This window comes from Sitodiplosis mosellana, unplaced genomic scaffold (assembly GCF_009176505.1).
Source record: "Sitodiplosis mosellana isolate CC-2019 unplaced genomic scaffold, AAFC_SMos_1.0 Smas_scaffold_2, whole genome shotgun sequence".
Taxonomy (NCBI): domain Eukaryota; kingdom Metazoa; phylum Arthropoda; class Insecta; order Diptera; family Cecidomyiidae; genus Sitodiplosis; species Sitodiplosis mosellana.
The window spans coordinates 1,830,472-1,852,140 of record NW_022595245.1 but is presented as its reverse complement, the minus strand read 5'-3'; the positions used below and the strand labels follow the sequence as shown (position 1 = coordinate 1,852,140).

The 21,669-nt window shown below is 37.5% G+C and overlaps 2 protein-coding genes across 5 annotated transcripts in view; one reads left to right on the top strand and one right to left on the bottom strand.

Moving 5' to 3' along the window:
- The window catches only part of LOC129565417 (rab3 GTPase-activating protein catalytic subunit), a 122,885-nt gene that overhangs the window by 57,718 nt on the left and 43,498 nt on the right, over nt 1-21,669 (top strand). The gene's annotated exons all lie outside the window — the stretch shown is intronic.
- The window catches only part of LOC129565418 (leucine-rich repeat and fibronectin type-III domain-containing protein 3), a 96,352-nt gene that overhangs the window by 55,503 nt on the left and 19,180 nt on the right, over nt 1-21,669 (bottom strand). For 2 of the 4 annotated variants that reach the window (XM_055440321.1, XM_055440320.1), the window contains one exon: nt 12,442-12,465. The exons of the other annotated variants lie outside the window; for them this stretch is intronic. The gene's annotated coding sequence lies outside the window, so the exon portion shown is untranslated. The remainder of the gene's footprint in view (nt 1-12,441; nt 12,466-21,669) is intronic. 4 annotated transcript variants of the gene reach the window in all.

Genomic DNA, 21,669 nt, shown 5'->3' with positions numbered 1-21,669 from the left:
CATCTTCTGTGCATTTTCTGATAATTGGAATTAAATCCATGGGTATGCGCTGACATGCTCACGCAGATTTTTTTTTCCTTCTTTGTACAACAACTGGGGTCGCATTTTATGAGAAAAACACACACGCGCGTTCAACGACATTCAATTCGGATCGGTTTACATTTTATTACATCGAAAGCAATATTGCCAAAAGCCAAATTCATCGAGAGTGTATTGCATTGGCTGCATTATCAAAGGGCGATTTCAAAAACATCACAGCAGTATCTAAACCATTGTAGGGAAAAAAGCAGCGGCAAGGTTAGGACACAGCAGCAACAAACATGAATTTATTTACCACAGAAAAATGGGTTGTGAATTAAGTATTATCTGCATACACACAAGAATCACACAAAAATTGGCGAATGAATGGAATTTAATGAATAATAATTCTGTCAAAAGAAATATGACGGCGATATGGAAATTGAAATTCGCTTCGGTGTATGTGAATTCAATAAAAATGAACCAAAGTACGCTGGGCGCACTCGCTATGCTGGCTATGCATTTTGCATTGGGATGGAAATTTTTGAAGGCAATCCCGCAGCATGCGAAAGAGCTGAGAAAAAAAAGTTTTATTTCTTCTTTTTTTCCGTTTTATTAAATATGCCGAAGGTTATGGTGCAAAGCAAACGCTTGCTTACAAGGATGGCACATCGTACAACAAAATCGTAATTGAGGGAAAAAAAACTTGTTTACTCCTCGTGCTTTTTTCAATCTCTCTTTTACTTCTTTTTTTTGTCGCATCCAACGATTTCAATGCCGAAGCAGAACGGTGAGTTGCGTTCGTTTCCAGAAAAGAAAAAAAGAAAGAAGCGAAAGAGAGCAACGAAAAAAAATTGGTTTGCGTCATTGCTTGCAATTTGCAAGTACCATATCCAGCACATTTTCACAGATCTTGTTTCCTAATGAAATTGTTTGCTAAAATTACACTTTTCAGTGCATTTTGCACGGGCGCACACAGTGTATACACACCGAATTTTTTCGTTTATGCTAAAATTTTCGGCATTCAAACAAGACACCAGAATGAAAAAAGAGAGTGGAATGTGCAGTGCACATTGTGTACACAAACGGAAAATATTGTGGAAAATGCAATAAGTAAACAGAAATTGTTTGATGCATACCGTTATTGGACGCGATGAAGCCAATTTAATTTCTAACAATACTTTGGTAACAAATTTTTCCTTTGCCCCCTTAGTTTGTATAATTTGGCTTTCGATTACCTTCGGTGAATCGGTAGTTGCATACATTCGTTGTACAACATTGATAAACTCGAGCGTTCTACATTTTTCGCTCACTCTCACTCTCTCTCTCTCTCTCTCTCTCTCTCTCTCTCTCTCTCTCTCTGTCTCTCTCTCTCTCTCTCTCTCTCTCTCTCTCTCTCTCTCTCTCTCCCAATCTTGCTGAAATTCTATTCCGAAATTTCACTAAAGGCGAAACATCGATAGAGTCGACGAGAACCACTGAATTATATTGCAATCTATTTTTTGTTCGTTCGTTCGTGTGTGCTTCTTCATCTTTTGAGCATACAGGTGTATGCTGGTTTCTACCTTTCAATCTACATGTCGTTCCATCAACAATGCCATGTTACCACAATAATGTGTGTGTGCTCTCTTCTCTCATTCATGAACCTCTACCGCGGCACTTCAATAATACACTTGCCTACAATATATATATGTATCAAGTGCTATCTCTGCCATAGAGAATGAAAGAGAGTATTTACATGTAGCCATGGATTATATGTTGTTTGGTCTAAACATATAATAACCGTATCAAATATGTATCCACCGTCATAGTCGCAAACTAGCGCAAATTCAATGAAAAAGTAAATGTGTGGCGAAGAAAATAGAGAGCAAAAAACTCGAATAAAATGGAAAAATATGAAATGTGGAGCGTACACGTCGTTTAAAAATAGCGAGGATCCAGCGAACGACGATGACGACGATGAGGCGCGTGCACTTAGGATGAAAATTTCACGTGCATCCACGTTGTTGCTGCTTTTTGCTTTCTACATGTGGGTAATAAATAAAATTACCTAGCGAAAAATGTATGTATGTGTGTTGTAAAACGTAACCAGAAGGTAGAATACCATAGCCTCATTGGCCACAATAAGAAAGCAATCAACCATAATTCTTTGGCTCATTTTTCTTTTCGGAATATATCCATATCTATAGAATAAAACTAAACAAAACAACAACAACGAAAATTCAACATGCAATTTCCAGCTTCATGCACTGAGTGCGCGCTTATCGCTCGTCCATTTGGCATTTTTATCGTAGCACTGCAAAATTTATGATTATTTTCATTTGGAGTGCTTTTCATTATTCATCGGCTCGAGAACGATAGAGAGAGAGAGAGAGAGTGAGTGAATTGAAAAGAATGGACATCATAATTTCTGTTTATTTTATCCAGCCGACCTCGGCTTCGGCATACAGCCTCTACTACATAGAACTTTTAAATATCAATTAGACTGAGCAAACTACATAAAAGCCCACTGATTCAATTCAAGTTTATCCATTGAATTGTAATAAGCATGTTGGCAAATTCAATCTCACTCATTCTCGAGCGTCAGCAGCAGCTGCTGCTGCTTGTTCTGCATTCAAGATCATGTGCTTCGTACGTTTTCAAAGGGCTCCGCCATACAAAAGATAGTCAATGACACTCTTGTTAAATGAATCAGAATTGACTATTTGGGTTTTTTTCTTTTTCTCTCGTTCGCCCGAGTAAAACTTTTATATACATTTCAAGTGTGTTCGACTGTCGAATAACTCTTGCTTATATTGCGTACAGCTTAATACAATTATATCACCGTTTGAATGGAAAAAGTTTTGATTTCGTTATATTCTCCAATATTCAATGCTTGTTTGTTTTTCCCCATCGTCACAGATTCCAATTAAAATCGACTTCGATGGACCTGTAGTCGAAATTGTTGACTAGAAAATCATGTTATTTACATTTAATTTCGTATCCATCAAAATTAATTCACCAAGCAATGTGAAATAAGCGCGCAGCCTTTTTTGCCAGAGAAATGCGGAATGAAGTGAAGAATGAAAAACGATATTGTTGGTCGAAGTTTATTATTTAATTTGTGGCGGCAACTGCATCACTTTGCATGATCTGCGATGAATATCGATATAATTTGCGTTGCCGTTTTCCGTTGAACCACAGTGGAAAGCGCAAGGAAATGAGCAACCAAGAACCGCAACAGCGTTGGTATAGCTGCTATAGCAGCATGCGGCGTCGATTTAATTCACATATACACAGCAAACCATAATTTGCTATCCATTGAGATATTTCGCGGGCGATGTTAATGTTGATGAAAAGCTGCTTATTTGAGTCATCGATTGCCCGCAAAACTCAAGGAAAAATGAAATATAAATCTTCTATCTATGGCATTTCTTACACACACACACCGACATTTTTCAGCTATTAATATCAGCTAGCGAAAAGTGATCTAGGGTGTTTACTTATGATACTATGCTCCAGTTTTTTTTCTCGCTCCTTTTGTGTGTTTTTTGTTTATTTTTTACTTTGGCTTCGGCATCCCGCACGCTTATTTAATGAACACATTCGATCGATTTGGATAGTAGAGTGGGAGATGGTTTCGTCGTGCGTTTTTGCGGTTGTATGCTTATTAATATCTAGTCTATTCAGCGTTTTTGTTTGGAGATTAAACAACAATTAAAATTTCATCGTAATGAAAATTTTAGATTAATGAAGGTCAATATGGATGCGATGATATCCGATACATTCAGATGCATGGAAAGGATAACAACGCACGTGACGTACTCGTCTATTATTTTTGATATTTTAGCCAAATTTTTTTTCTCGCTTTTTTTGTTGCGTATGTATACGCTATCAAATATGAACTTCGCTCATGCGAAAACTCGTAATAATTGACACAGAAATTTTGCTACGCACGAAAAACATGTTGTTTTATGATAAGCAATTACTTTCTCGTTGGAATATTATTGCGCTCCGTTCGTTCAGTTGTTGCGCTATTTATTTACGAGTATGTGTTTTTTTGCCCTAGTCTGTACGTTACACCACTTGTCTCCGCATCTCGGAGTCGACAACCACCACCACCACCACCATCCATTTTTAGCATCGTCGCAATAAATATGAATGATTTAGCTGATTTTCCGCATGAATAAGGTAGCTTTATTGGTTGTGCATGTGCACGGAATCAATTTCAAAAATCAATTTATGGTAATTTATCGAAATTCACTTGGAATTGTATGCGCGCGTATTTTCGTGGTCTGCGTGTGCATGTGTATAAACGTATAAATGTTGTTGATGTTTGTTTGTGATCGATAACGTTCGATTTAGAATTAAATTTGCTATAACAAATGGGTAAACTATAAATTTGAGTCGTGCCATTGGTACATTCAATGGGGAAGCGTCCACGTTTCCACCAAATTTCATCATAAATTTATCCTTTTTCAGCAGCATAGCATCGAGTGCAAACACGGTGTCGATCTATTGTATATCAACTTTTTCTGTTATCATTCAAATGTTTCGTTTTTTTTACCGCTGTGGCTGCTATTGCTGCTGCCTAACTTCCATCAAGTTTCTTGTTTTTATATAAATGTATTTTCGTGCGATGTCACACAAAATGGAATCGATTTGGTCATTCAATTTCATAACAATCGGAAAAGCCATTCATTTTTTTTTTGCTGTGTGCAGTGTGCGCTGTGTGTATCTGTTTCGATTCAGTTCAATAGCTTTCATTGGGTGTTCCACGTTGGGAACAGTGCGGGAAAAACTTGATGAAAATCAATAATAAATTATGGTTATGTCAACGATCTGATTTATTATTCAGATATATAATAGAACGTAATACGAATTTCTCCCCATCTCTCTCTGTCTCTCTCTCTCTCTCAGTGTTTGTGTTTCGATTTCATTCACAGTTACTCATTCGATCTTATTTTGTTGCAAAGTTCATTATGAATCGAACTAAAAAGCAAACACTCTCCAAATATACTGCTCATTTGTGTAAGCTGCTATGGTCGTTGTTGCTGCTGTCGTCGTCGTCGTGGTCGTTACTGCAGCAACAGCAATAGGTCTTTAGACTCTTATTCACATTTAAATAGTGTGTGCGAGAGACAATCGTGGTGTACGACGACGATGATGATGATGACAATGGGAAAGCAACACATTTGCATCTTATGTGCTGCACTTGTTGCTGTTGCATTCGGTTGCAAGTTCTTTAAGCTTCTTTGTTCGCAAAGTGTGTTTTGTGTTGCACATTTCCGTGTGCAAAATTTATGACGAAAGCATCGTCGTCGTCGTCGCACAGCCAGCACACACAAAAACACTAAACCAACATACACACACACATGCCGAGGGGCTTGAGAGCACAAGAGCAAACGAAAGACAAACATTCTACATTCGGTTGCTTCATTGAAAATAAGTAGACAGTATAAGTTGATTTATATGTCATATTTTGTAATATTTTTTGGTTTCGGCCAGAGAGACAGAGCAGAGCGCGCGAGAGAATGGCATTGTTTGGGAATATTTATTTTCGCTCGATTTTCCTGCCATAGCACATAACAAATAGCAAACAGCACAGACAAAAAAAATGGTGATTTAAATGACAGTGCCATCAAATGTGCCGTTTTTATTTCAATTGATCTCGAGAGTTTCACTTCACTTAAGCCACATTTCTTTTTCGCCTTGGTTTCTTTTGCAAAATTGAAAAATGGTGCGAAAGTGACAGTTTATTTCATATGCGATGGTCGGTTCCGTTGTCTTTGCTTCTTGGAAACCCGGCACTTTGTCGAAATCCATAGCAATATTGCATACGTAATTGAGTCATATTTTTGTGTTTGTTAAAATGTAATTAATTTTATGTGTATGTCATAAGACAAACAATACAACTTCTTAGGATTATGCTCATTTACCCATGATGATGATGGATGCAGCAAGTGCTGCTTTTTGATTTTGTGTGAGAGCGAAAAAAGGCGACCCTATTTATTGAACAAATATCTCAATAATACAAATTCCCGCAGCTGCGATACTTTCAATTGAATTTTGTACTACACGCTCATGAATAGCTTTCGACAATAACAGCACCAGAAGAAGAAGAAGAAGAAGAAGTAGAAGAGAAAAAAAGCAACCACAACTCTCGAAGATCTCTCAACAACAACGAACGCAAAAGTAATGCTAACCAAAGCTGCTTACAGCAACACATAAAACTTGTTCAATGAACAAAAAACAGCACACAACACTGCAGATTGAAAGAAAATGAGAGAAAAACACAACGAAAAGGAAAAAAACAAGCAGAGAGCTAGAAAGAGAATCAAACAAAATTCATACCAAAGCACTACAATACATTTCACTTTGCATGTAATTTAAAGCGAATGGGTTTTCATTTACTATTCGAAAATGTGTACCAACAACAAGTTTTTTCTTCTCTCTCTCTCTCTCTCACTTTCTGCTACAGCTGTTATTGTTAATGGCGAATAAAAGCGCCAGATAAATGATTCAGTTAGTTAATTCAATGATTTCAATTTAGCAAAAATTGAAATGTAAAGAGCAGAAAAGAGTTTGTTTATGTTTTGATTTTTATTGGAGGTCCGATATAGCATTTGCGTTACAAATTATTTTACATAAAAAAATTACAAAAACCAAACACAAAACAAAAAATCGCTTGTAACACTCTTCACCTAATGAATGTGTTGAGCACACAGCGAATGAGTGAGAAATATGAAAATGTGGTTTGGCGCATTGTTCGCTTATCGACATGGACAAATCGTGGGAAATTCCATTCGACATGACGGAACGCACTTTGTTTGCATTGAAAACACCATAATACATGGACGAAACAAGCCACATACACCCAAGTTTGGTGTTCGAGTTTAAACTTTTTATTATACGCGCTGCGTAATCGAAAATCTCCGAAATGATGCTGAAAGTTTTCGGCGCACGATGCGGAAAAATGTGTGTGTGTGAGTAAGGATACAAAATACCCGGTGGTGCTTTGGATTTTGTGCACATGCAGATTGAGCGCGAGAGAGAACGAGAGCGAAAAATAATGATTTATACGGTTAACAGCGTCGAGGAAGGAACTTGCAATATAATCGAAGCAGCAGCGTTTTTGTCGTCGTCGTCGTCGTCAGTTGAAGCCAACCAACTTTTTCTCCTTCTAATCGCATTTGAACAGATAAAAATTTATGGTAGAATGTGCTGTAAATTCAAAATTGAAGCTCGTTGTGTGTGAAGCGCGGCTCGACGCGGCTAGCGTACGACAGCATCGACGACAACGGTGGCAAAAGAATGAGCGAAAAAAAATTGTGCACTGAAACTCAACGATAAATTACCAAATCTATTAATTCAGTCGTAACAGCGTGTCGGAAAATGAAAAATTCCGATTACAAAATCCCAGCAGAAAGAAGGAAAAAAAGCCGACAAAGTTGAAATGAAAAAGCTCTTTTCATTACTCGTTTGGTGTGCAATGTGCATACGGGAATAGTGGCCGGGCTTTGCTATAAATCGTGAAGAATTCGTAAAGTTCCAACGATCGTCAGGTTGACAATGGAATAGTTGCTCTATTTTTTCCCTCTATTCTTGTTTGGTTTTAGTTTCGGCGCGCTGCGAGTTCATGAGTTAAGCAATGAACACACACGCGAAGCCAAATGCCACATTCATCTGCACCGTACCGCAGTTGCTGCTGCCGCCAGATTGTTTTTATTGACAGAAATCAAACGGTAATGCCGAGGTATTGATCTATTAATGAGAAAATATTTGTTTACCCGATCGAAATCGAAGCGGAAATTCTTCTAGTTGATGAAGTCATTTTGTTTCGGTACAGAATTTGCATTTCATTCAACTTTTATGCGTACAATGTCTGTGTGTTCGTTTTTTTCGCTCTTCATCTCGGTATTTGTCACGTGTCTTTTTCGCACGTGAAAACTTGACTTGTGGTGGGCTCCGGAAGCTCCAACATCCATGCAGACGATTTGGAGGGGGAGTTTAAGCCATTGAATGCTCTTATTCTGCGTATCAAGATTTTTGATGTGAACACACACAGAGAGAGACATCGAAAAAGGGAGTCAAGAGCAATTAGTTGAAAAACAGGGTTCGATCTCATTCCACTGAACGCTCGTCTCATTAAACCGAGTAATGGCCTCTCCGGTGTGTGTGTATGCATAGACAGAGAAAATGCTCTCAGTCGCAGTCAAGTGAAATAGTAAGGTATGTGCGGTTAACGATAAATATTTCAATGTTTGGTATTGTGTATAGGAGGTGTTGCTCACAAGAGCTCACATTAGGACACAGCCAGGAACACAAAAACTTTCATGTTGTTGCCAGTACCTAAATGCATTTGCATGAATGTGTGTGTTGCGAAAAGAGAGAAACGAGAAAATTGTCGTGCTATAACTTTTAACAAGTTGTGAACTGCCACGTGAGCGCGGCGTCAAATCGAAAATGCATTGCACAAAGAAATTTCTCATTAATAGTCCGCTGTCTTGTTTGCCACCGTTCTATTTGGCGGTTTGAACCGTTTTTTTAGACTGTCGTTCGTTTCTCGTCTCTGGTTCGTTTTTGCTTGTCGCAATCATGTCATGAGGCTAGGTAGAGCAAATGCCATGATGCCACAAATTGAGGGAAAAAATAGAAGAAAAAAGAAATAAGCAGCTGTTCGGGATGTTTGCAAACAGCCAATGGCATCAGATCCACAGGCAGTAACAGAAAAAGTCAGCAACGATATGAAATGAAATGCGTTTTTGGCGGAAGTAAAATTTATTACCGACAGGAAAACATAAATTTCAAACCGATTACGTCAAAAGCCATATTACCGATGGCAATTTTCCTCGAAAAACGGAAATAATTTACTGACATTTTCGAAGTGGCTTCGGAAACAACAAGCGCACAAGGAGACAGCAACGGCATAAACGGATGAGCAACTGAGAAACGAGTGGCAAACACACCACATTCGAAGAACGGGGCGCAAATACACCGCACGGAATCCAATTGGGGACGGGAAACATCGACGAGCAAAAATGATAAGGACAAAGTTCAGAAAATGGTGTCATCAGGAAACTACACAGAACAATTTGGTTAGAAGAATGTGAATGAAGGAAAGCAATTTTTCAATTGCATCATGCAAAATGTAGCCTATGGCAGAGATGGCGGAAACAGCATCATCAATGGGCACGTGCATTCAGAATTCGATTCGCTGAAACGAAATTAAAATGTGCATAGAAATGATGTTTCCTCCAATGATAACGTTTTCTTGGTTTCCCATTCAATAAACATGTCGCTTTCGCTCTCTTCCGATTCATTCACTTTGCTTTAAACCAAAATGGTAAGCAACATCGACAACTAGATGAATCTTTTCATCTTGAATTAAGATTAAGATATTTTCAATTGCACAGAAAAGCACTGATTCATTTTCCTCTTTTCCTTCTTCTTCCTCTGTCGCCTCTATCTGATTGATAGATGGGTAGATGCGAGTAGTATTATATTTTAAAATACATAGAGTATACCGTGTATCGTTCCAGCCGTGTATCACATGCAGAAGTAGATAAAACCCAGTTCTCTCCTAATGTCAATCCTGATGCGAGCCACGAATGCGGAATTTATTGACACAGCGACGCAATATTTGCTCAAAATCATAGATTACCTTTGACACAGAAGGAAAATCGAATCAAGTCGCTGTTGGTTTTTGGCTCCCACTAAATTCCACAGGCTAGATTCATTCCTGTATTTTTGACTCATCTCAAAGCTTATCCTGATGACAACCACATATACGCGAAAAGTTGCACATTCACCACTGCCGTGTTCCACACACACAGTGTAACGAAAATTCTAGTTTGAAGAGAGAGTGTTTCAGGCTAGATTCGATGACGGGTTTTATCTTTGATAGGGTGATGTTGTTTTGATTCGCCTTCAGAACGCGATAAAGCATGCAAAGGAAATCATTGACGTGTCTCGATTGGTTAATTCGTTGATTCGATCTTCTTCTTCTCGTGAAGTGTTCAGATCGAGTCGAGTGAGCATCGAAAAAGTGGAAAATTGTACGTCAATCGAAGGTAAAAGCCATTTTAGAAATAACATTTCCCATCTTTCTCTCATCATTTCACTGCCCTTTTCAATGGCATTGAATCAATACTTCGCGCACAGCCTTGTGGTTTGTTTCGGTGTATTTGATATGAGGAGTCAGTGAACTCGAAAGAGTTTCCCTCTTGAAAAGAATGAACTAAATAAAAATTAAATTAAATTCCGATTAATTTTAATTTGGAAGGCAATGCCGCCTTCAGGCATGATCACACGCACTCAATGTTTGATTTAAAATCAGTGAAGCGGCAACATTGCGTCACCACATTGTAGACCAAAACAGAAAGCATCCAAGCGCCATATCGCGCAATATTTATATTCGGATAAATATACTGTTTTTGTCATATTTTTTTTGTCGACTGACACACAAATGCAGCCATGAGAGAAATGAATATAGTAATTTTTTTTACGGATTTTCGACACCAACCGAAGTATGGTTCAAATGGCCATATCCATGGGGGAAAAAGGTGTGATTTTTGTTGCCTCGGAAAAATTTAAGGTGATTTTTAAAACCGATTGCTGTGATCAATCAGATAATTATTCTCGGGCGGAAAAATTTTTAATTAATTTTTTGTGACTCAACGTTTGTTCTTTTTTTATTTATCATTGCCGCCGGATTTCATGCATTTGGTTATTAATTGTATAAAACAAACAAATGGTTGAATATTGGCGAGGATAATTGAATACTCTCGAATGCAATTGTATCACTTTTGCTGCTTGCAATTCAATAAATTTGAATATATTTGCAGAATGGTTTCGAATGAGGAGCAAATATAAAACTGATTTTTTCCACACAAAAAAAAACTGATTGAAATTTTGGCATATGAAACATGAACTTTATACATATACACTCATGACAGCTCATCGGTCTCAGTACACTTCAGAATGAAATCGCTTTTATGCAAAACAAGGCAGCTTCACACGCTCAATTTCAATGCTCCTGGAGAAAGAAAGAGATAGAGAAAGAAATAGGGAGAGAGTGTGATGGTTTAAAGCAAATAAGAAGCGGAAGCATTTGTGCAACGACGATAATGTGATGTTAATGTATGGAGAGTGGATGAATTCGCAAGAAGTGCAACCGTTTTCAAACACACACACGAATATATTCCAGCGTAAAATGTGTTGTATTGACAGCGGGCAAATCACAAAGTGTAAGCAGATGCGGGCGAATCATATGCACACACACACACACATCTATCCATTTTTATTATTCGATTTGTTTGTTTCAATTCGAAACGAATGGGAAATGGATTTTCTTAAGGATGTAAGAGATTAAAAACCATATGTAAACCAAGTCAGTGCTGAAGTATCCAAGAATTTACGACAGAATGTTTAATATTGCATCCTGTTTTGATGCTGGTGATTCGGTTCGCCTTTGCATCGGCGAGCGTTGAGTGGCAGTTTTGGTTGTCGTAATTTCCAAGATTTTCTACGGTTTTCATTTGGGTGCGGGTGCGTTGGAAATGCACACATGATATTTGAAAAGTTTTCTCCGACTTAGTAAGTGGAATCCACTCGTAACCAACATACGAATCTAATGAACTCTCGGTAAGTTGAGCCCTTTCGAAAATTGGAATCAAGCTGCTCTTGTGCGCACAAACCAAATTCTACAACTTTCGAAAGGGGATTTAAGAATTTTCAAAAGATTTCAAACGCGCTCGAATCGTTCACAATGTATTATATCTATTGACTAGATCGAGAGGAGAGTATGTGAAAAAATTCTAATATATTTTGAAAGAGGAGAGTATGTTTTCTGATGATTCTGTTGGCGTTAAAGTAGAGTATGTTGTAGAACCGTCTAGCCTCTGCGGTCTTCATGGTTTTCGCGCAACTGATAGGAGATAACAACATGGTGTCTTCAGTAAAGTTATAGTACTCGAAGTCTTCTATAACATTGTATTAGACATCTATCTCTTATCTCTTATCAGTTGCGCGCAAATCGCGCACATAAAAAAGCAAATTTTATATAGAACTTTTTTTTTTCTTATCATTTTTCGCACTTTTCGCGGAACTGATAAGAGATAAGAGATAACTGACTTCAGCAATGTTATAGAAGACCTCGAGTGTTACAACTTTGCCGAAGACACCAAGTTGTTATCTCTTATCAGTTCCGCGGAAACCGTGGAAAACCGCGAGGACCCGCCAAAAATGAACATACTCGCCTTTAACCATTTTTGAGTCGAAAGAAACTTACTCTTCTCTTTCATAACAAAGTCAGATGAACTTACTCTCCTCTCGATCTAGTCAATAGATATGTACGAAATATGATACAAATCCAACTCGAAAAGCCAACACAAAGACAGTGGATCTTATGTATGCTTCTTGTTGTGTTATTCCCCTACTAACTCGTTAGATGTGTGTTCTGTTGATCTGAAACGAATTTGAAATTTAACTTTGATTACGCTTGTTCAGTATGAAATTGGCATACGATATGATGCGAGTAATACACGGTTTTCAATGTTTTGATGCTCATTCAGCTGGAATGAGAAAACAAAAATTAAATAAAACACATGTCACCGGTTTCGAAGTTTCGGCGACAACCATTCACAATTTCAACATTCACATGGCATATAGATTAGATTAGTACGATGGAATTTTGTTCGTGCGACTGCTATTGCATACATTTTCTGGATTCGAACGCGGCGAACATCATTTTCATATCATCATCATCAGTACAGTGTATCATCCGGATATCGCCATTCACTTCACTTACGCGCTTGTCATTTTGAATGGGCTCCTTTATGTTGTTCTCGTGACGACTGCCAGGCAAATCGATTTATCGAGAGCTAGAGCTAGAGCAAGAGGATTTCATACAATGTGCCAACGGCATTACACATGGATACACGCACCGAATAAATGGAATTTTAAACACATGTGATGTTTTCATATGAACAACACCGAAAACCATGAGTCTATTTTTTCTCAGCATCACTTGATAATTGCAATTTGAATATATCCGTGTGTGTGTTTATCATACGGAACGTTTGTAATTCAATCAACAACCGGTTTCAATATTTTCCCCGGTAACAAAGTTCAACATACAACACATCTATGGGTGAGATTGAGAGTGGAGTATGTTTTTTCTTCGATTTATATTTTTGAAAAGGCGAGTATGTTTTCTGATGATTCTGTTGGCGTTGAAGTAGAGTATGTTGTAGTACCATCTAGCCTCCGCGGTCTTCATGGTTTTCGCGCAACTGATAAAAGATAACAACATGGTGTCTTCGGCAAAGTTGTAGTACTCGAGGTCTTCTATAACTAAGCTGAAGACAGTTATCTCTTATCTCTTATCAGTTGCGCGCAAATCGCGCACATAAAAAAGCAAATTTTATATAGAACTTTTTTTTTCTTATCATTTTTCGCGCTTTTCGCGGAACTGATAAGAGATAAGAGATAACTGACTTCAGCAATGTTATAGAAGACCTCGAGTGCTACAACTTTGTCGAAAACACTAAGTTGTTATCTTTTATCAGTTCCGCGGAAACCGTGAAAAACCGCGAGGACCCGCTAAAAACGAACATACTCGCTTTTAACCATTTTTAAGTCGACAGAAACTTGCTCTTCTCTTTCGTAACAAAGTCAATGAAACATACACTACTCTCAATCTCACCCATAGACATATGCAGCTTGTAAACGATTTTCCAAACTTGATAATAAAATTGAATGATAATTTCATTCGGATTTGAGCATCATATTGATATTCATTAGCTTAATAAACAATAAATTTTAAACAAAGTTTTTTCTTTACGATTGGATTTTCGTTTTCAACACAAAATGCACACATCGAAACCGAACATAAACATAACAAACCAATTAAAAATTTAAAGTAATTGAATATGAAATGAGCAAAAAAATGAAATGTTTTGGGCTGTGTACGCTTTTGCTTCAAATACGATTCTAATGAAAATGCAAGAGGAAACGGAATGAAGGTGCCAGCATGATTTCATTACACTGATATCGAAACGGTTACATCTTAAACACATACACATTGAACTTTGGCCGCCACCGACGCTACCCGAATCACCTGCACACAATAACTTTGTTTTGTGCCTGACTTATGAGGGTGGAGCCATTAAATGTGCTTCAATATACAGTTTGTGTGCCCTTTGCATTCTTGAAATTCAATAATAAATTATCCGATTCTCGCCGGTGCAATTGTTGCCATTTGAATGATTTTGATTCGACGATGATAATTTTAAATGGATTTTTTCTTCACCATTCTTTGCGCTCACGTTTCTTCAGACGAAAAAAAAATTACATGATAAAAAACAGTGATTTAAACTTTATCTCACTACAAAATTGAATTGAAAGTGGCAAATGTTCCCATTCGAAATGAGGTCGACCATGTCAAGATCGTCTTTTTTCGATTGTCGAATAGCGCAGAGAAAAATAAATAAAATCTTGTACATAAAATTTAATAACAATTCAAAGTCGCAACTAATAGCTGTTAAACACGGTTTATTGTGTATTGTGAAATGGAAATCGATTCGAGAGACGATGATGGCGATGGAGAGAAGCGAAGGTGGAAGAAAAGAATTTCGGTCTGTCGGATGGCTGGTTGCAACGTCGTTGTGCTACCTTTTTATGATTGAATCAATATTTGGCCAATAAAGTGCATATTTCCCAGAGTTGGAATATCAATTCTTTTTTGACTTTTCACATTTTGCAAACAGCAAAAGCATGTTTCTACATTTTTTTTCTCTCTCCCTCTCATATCTATCAAAGAAACTGAATGTATCGTTCTGGTGAGTATGGATGAAGTATTGTTATGTGGCTACTTGAAAGGCTTGTATGTGGTTTTGTTCGTTTACCTGCTGCATTCCGATTCGATGTGGTAGAGAAAAAAATACCGACAGAGAGAGAGAGAGAACTTCTCTCTATCACTAGCATTTTTCCGTGTACTCTATTCTTATACACCACCAGCATGTTTATGTCCTGCTATCGCTATAGCTGCTGCTATTGTTGTTATCATCTCACAGCTTTCAGCAGTGAACTCGATAAAGGTGATAGACCGGAAATATTCGTGTGTGTATACTTTGCTGTGTTTGTACAGTGTTCACGTATGGATTCGAAATCACGATTTGTATGCGCTTGCATTCAAATCATTGCTATTGAATATTGGCTATTAAAAGTGCTTAATGTTTGTACTCCCGTGCCGAGTGAATGTGTGTGTGTGAAAGAGCGCATACACATTGTGGCCTTAACCTGATGCGTTCTTTTAAACCACCATTATCATCATCCGGGTGTATTTCCATTATTCTCCCAAATACCATTTTGAACGGCTTGTGCATTCAGCTCGTACAAATATGTGTGTCGCGTACGCGCATTGTTGTTGAAACGAAAAATACCAAAACTGAAATTGGCCGAACGTAAATTGAAAAATCAAGTGTTTAGCCATATTTGGGATGGTTGTAAATTCAATTCAAACTGTCTGTGCGTTGGTATTGTACTTGGAATCGTGCAGGCATTGGAAAAATTTAGCCGTGATTCACATGATGAAATCGCCGAAATAGTTTAGATTTTTTTGTGTGTGTGTGGCATATATACCCATAACCATTGGACAATCGTTTGTTATTTGTGTATAGTTGACCAATAGCGATTAGATTCATTTTCCTTGGTTATGCTTTCGTTGCCCCATACTATTTTACAACACTCTAGTTTATTGCTGCAAACCAGCATAACAAATTCAATTCATTGCCATTAAAAATCTATGGCTGCATGATTTTGAACAGCACCGAGCGCGGTTACAACCATTCGATGCATAAATTTGTCAAAATTTCTCTTAAATCATCACACAAACAGTACGCAATTCTCGGGAAATTGAATGTATTTTGCGAACCGAATTGATATCCATTTTATTCAGTTTTATAGATAGATTTTTGAGAGGAAAGTTTGTTCAGTTGTGTGGCGAGATCAGGATACGATTCGATTCTGGTTGAGGGCATCACAGTGATAAAATCAATATTATAATTATTGCGACAAATCATTGGTCTGCATTTTCGGAATTGGGAAATGGAAAACGAACAATGAATTTAAAACTCATTTTACACGCATAACAAGCCACAACATATTGTGTTCGCACACACAATTGCACGCAAATACAAATACGGACCGGACAAAAAACCAATCCGATAGACACAACCGAAACACACATAGAGAACGAATCAAACACAGATAGAGAACGGGAAATAGAGAATGAGAGAGAGAGAGTGAGCAAAGCAACACACTCGAACCATATTGTCGGGATGGAAGTGTGGTCATAGAAAATTTTCCATGATGAACGAAATGGACAAAACCAACATTTTGTAAACATTTAAATTGTAAATTAGTTTCTAAATTTGGGCACATTCACGCAAATACGACAATTCTGCTCATACGCACCTACATACACTTTCCGAGATTTTCGAATGCAATCAGAATGAAATTTAATTTTTGAACACGCTAAAAATGAAGAAAAAAAAAAACGAAAAACCAAACATACTGTGAACATAAATGCGAATTGGCTACGGTGGTTTTGTGTCGATTGAAGCATTTTGTGGAATCGCAGTGATGTTTCCCTGTGAATTGTACATTCTCTCTCTCTCTCTGTTCCACTCTCCACATAGACCACACGGACAGTGTGAGATTCTCTTTCCATTCGATAGTTTTTTTTTGGGCCAATGTCAACGCAATTATTCGAAATATTATGCTTTTGCATTTGTAGAAGCACAATATCGAAGCGTAGAATTCGAGTTCGAAACACGCACGCATCAATATCGAAAATCATATTGCCATTTATTGGGGTTCAATCACAAGGATCACGAATTTCTGGTCTTTTCTTCGTTGTTCGAATAGTCAATGCATATGTTTGCACTTTGCATTGAATTAAATCTTCTATTTCGAGTGCAATTGCAAATATGGAATGTGAGAGAAGACAGAGAGTGTGATAGATATGCGAACTCTCTTGTTCGCCTCTCTTGACCACTCAAATGGGCTGTATGCCTAGATCGAAACGCCAAAATAATTGTTTCGACAATAATGGCATGTCAATAAATGTTTGAATATTGGAAACATCCAAACCGATTGCACTGTTGACATACAGTTCACCAAACCCGTCGCTCTCGTCCTTTTATTCAACCTGTCCGTCTAACACACACGCACTGCAATCTGGTCAATGCTGGAACGCTTCGAAATGGTCGATGTTACTGAAGCTTCAATTTATTTAGTCAAATACTTGGATCTTGGTATTTGTTCAAACCGCTAAAAATCAATTGCAAACTGAGAGTTGTCAGGATAGGAAATGATCAAAACAATTCAACAGTTTAACCGAATCAACACATAATTCTCGAAAATAATCAAACATTTAATCGATGATTTGCGAGATAATTACAAATTGCAATCATTGATGTGGGCACATTTTTCCCACTCACAATCATCATGATCCGTTCGTTGAGTACCTTCAAACGTAAATGCAAAGCGTTTTATGCAATTAGACCATAATTATGGATCGCATTATGTGCGCTGACTTTCGATTAAATAAATTATAAACATAATTGGTTGCCCCATCATGCACAGCACATGGATTCGCCAATCTATTTCATATAAAATAGTTACAAATTAATTATTTAGACCTCGAAACATTTGACAAACATGTGCTGTTGAACGAAAAAAACCAACAAACATCAACCGACAATTTGGCAGATGGATGCGCGAGTCCGTTGAATAGCGGCATCACCGATAAAATTACGATCTATTGAATTACATGTCGCACCAGTTAATAAATTTAATGTAAGTTTATAATCGTAAAGTTGATACGTACTTATATGGTTCGTTAAAATCCAAATGATATTAAAAAAGTGAACAACGGCAAATTTCTTCGTGTATCACCAACCACGGCTAGCCAACTAGCCTATTCTGATCAAGTTTGAGCATATATTTATTTAATATGTCACATCGACGATCTTAGATGTAAGAGAAAAAAGAAAGAACACGTTTTGCGGCATTCATCCGCTGTAACACACGCGTGTAGCCGAGTTAGATAATCGGTAAACCGTCGATACCGTTAGAACGTAATCTTGTTTGTTTGTCAGATTGGAGTCATTTCTTTATCTCTACTTAAGATGATTCCAATGCATAGGATCTATTCTGCGTGTATTGAACAGACTCACTCTATGCATTGGGTGAAGAAAAACCATTGAAACGCTATTCAAATGGGTTAGCGGCTCTTGAGGTCTTGACAACGATAAACCAGTTTTAGCGGCCTATTATCATAACTATGCACAGCATTCGGATTCAATAGTCTATAAAAATTAACGCTCTTTTTTTACCGGTTCACATTTCATTTCGTTCTTTTCTTTTCTGTTTAATTCTCCTCCAGTGAAAGAGATCTTCTATTTTGATTCTTTTTCAAATGGATCCATTGGACGCTATTGAATTAGCGTTGATAAAAATGTCTATGTTTTGAAAATGATATAAAATGCGAGAGAATCTATGGCTAATTTGCTTGACGATTTTGTTATGCAAGAATAAATCACATTCTTATGGTGAAAAAAGTTGCTGAAAAGCGAATAGCTTTTTTTATGATATTTCCCGTCGACGATAGTTTTTTTTTTCGTTCAACTTAACGACAACATACCACATATGGTATAGTATTTAAATGACTTATGGAAATTGCAAAAAAGGTTAAAAGAAATACTTGGCTTTATTGAATGTGGGAATTTCGTAACCGTAAACATAATTGTTTTTCGCCAAATTTTTTCCCTCAGATAAATTCGATAATTGGCATTGGCAATTTTCGCGGCAATGTTGAAGCAGCCGCTGCTGCTGCTGTGGCATGGTAATTTTCGGCAAGAAGAATGCGCGCGATTGTTTTTGCACATTTCGATAAATCAATTAAAATACATGTCGTGTTCATGCGCATTTGTCAGACAATTTCGAAAGTGTTCATCGTTTGACTGTAATATTTCATCACACATGAAATCATACTGATTGCAATTGAATCCGGTAAGACTGGGAGACATGGCTCACATTTTTCCATGGCTCCAACCATGTAACATGATTAGATTATTTCATAACTTATTTTTTTCGCAGAAAAATCGATTAGCACCTGGACACACGGTCGGTAGAGAGGAAAAACAAGCGCATCATGAAGGGAAAAAAAAGCATTCACGCGATGCTTGATTATGGGTTTTTGCGTCCACTTGATATAAACGCTTCGAGTCAAATCCACAAGTCAACCTTACTCATTTTGGTGAATGACTTTAACCATTCGAATATACACCGACCGACCAACCGAGCTTAGTTATTTAAATCACAGAGTGGGTCAATTCAACCACATTAAGTACCGTATTCGTTAGCATTTCGGTTGCTATTATTACTGCGTGTATCTTCATTTTTTTTTTTGTTGTGTTTTTGCTCGTTCGTTGTTGTTCAAATTGAATTCCGCAAACAGGTTTCTCTTGCACGATAACCGACTGCGGAATGGAATCTGGCGCTCAAGCGAAATTAAGAAGACAACGACAAAGAAAAAGAAGAAGATAAAAAATTATGATGATGTTTTTTTTTTCTTCTTTATCGTTGATGCATATTATTTGGTGCTTTTCGTACGAAAGACACGCAAAACTAAATGAACAGAATTATCAAGTCTCTGCGGTCCAAATAATTACGATTTCAGTTCAGCCGCGGGCCTTATAATCTCTTTTGCGAGTCAGATGTTTGTATACACATTGTCTACTGTGATTCGCGCATATTTCTCTTAATGCTTTGCAATCGCTCGCATTCATTTAGAGCCGAATCAAAAAAGAAGAAGAAGAAGAAAAATGAAGGAAAAAGAAGAGGAAGACAATAAAAAGCCATTGCTCATTTCACTCTGTGTCCAGCCAGCCAGCGTCAAGTGTGACGTTGTGTTCGCATGTGCTAATTTGAAATTGTTCATTATAATTTGCTCTTTTCTTGGTTGGGCTTATGAGTCCAATGCATGGTAATTCGAATACTTTTCTTTTAACCTCCATTTCTTTTGGGTTCATCGTCATTGAGCTCGCTGTTGTTTTCAACGAAATTTGTGTATTTTCTTTGTATTCACTTTTACTAGTTCGTCATGTTGCGATCACGTGTTATATTCACATTTACTACTTCGCCGTCATCGCTGACTTTTTCTTCTTGTCACTGCAATTCATCATGCAAGCGATCTTTCTCCAAATGAGAAAATAGTAGATAATTCCATAATTTTCGGTGAAGAAAACACGCAATCGTATTATTTGACCATAATTTGGCTATTGAATGAGTGTGAAAATGTGTGGTGAGCCACAAGAAAAAAAAGAAAGAAATTGCTCAAGGACTTTCATTTTTTTGTTCGCATCTTCTCTCCACTTTAATTGTGGCTGCGGCTATTTATTCGCTTACACGTGCCCATTTCGGTTTAACATTTAAATCCGCAATGAAAACACATTTAGCTCTTTTGCGCCCCGAGTCTACATCAGATCCCAGAGCTGAACAACAGAAGCGAAAAAAATTCGTTAGCTCAGTGCAAATGTTTTGTTTGCCGCTAAAAATAAAATCAACATCCCTTCTGCTTCGTATCGTGTGCGGTTTTTTTCGCTTTCTTTTCCTTTCTCTCTTCATTGGAGAGTAATTCTTGGTTTTCGAGTAAATACAGTGCTGTGGTCGCATTTAAAGCTAATCTCTGATGGGCTTTTAAACAGGATTCCACACTCAGTTGCATCGCTCATGTTTAGCAATACGAGCCAGTAAAAAAGAGAGAGGAACAGATTCATTCACTTGGCAATTTTACCCTAGCGAAATAAAGGACAAATTATGTGCGATTATTCCGCTATGATTATGTATATATTTTCCATTCATGTTGTGCATTGAAATTGCTTGGTCGGTCGGTTTTTCATATCGCTTTTTTTCTAGTTCGGGCTCTGTTTTTTGTTCGCTTTTATTTAGCTTTGAATGTAATATTTCCCATCGAGCTCTTGAGCAAACAGAACAAAATAAACATTTATTCTGTATATCAAATTGGGCGAGAAAAGAAGGGGAGAACAAAAAAAATCCACCCCACATAACCAACAATCGGCAAGCAGAAATGGAGAAAATAAAAGGAGCGGAGAGCCGAGAAAGCGCACATCGTAGTGCACATAGCATATGAAATTCACTTAAATCCATGGTCTAAATAAGAAATAAAGTTCTATTAAGACACAAACAATTATAATAAAATCAAAATTATCGAGTTCAATGTTGCGAACACTAATGTTTCTCGTACGGATTTCGTTCGCTTTCTCTGGTTATCTTTCTCTTTCTTTCTCTCTTTCTCTCTCTCGCTCTGTGTCTCTTGGTGGCAAATTGTGTAATACATTGCGTTCAGGTTATCATTGCCATGGGACATTTCCCAAAGTCGACCTTTTTTTCTTGCACTGTTGTTGTTGCTGGTGCTTCCATCGTCTGTGTTGCTATCGACGACGTCGCTCTCACAGTCTGTCAGTGTATAAGTTTGTCTGTAGATTTTGATTCGCCGAGAATTCAGAGCCTGGAGAGCAACTTCTGTGCGAAGAAATTGATAAAGTTATGTTTTTCATATTCAAAAACTTCTAATGTCAT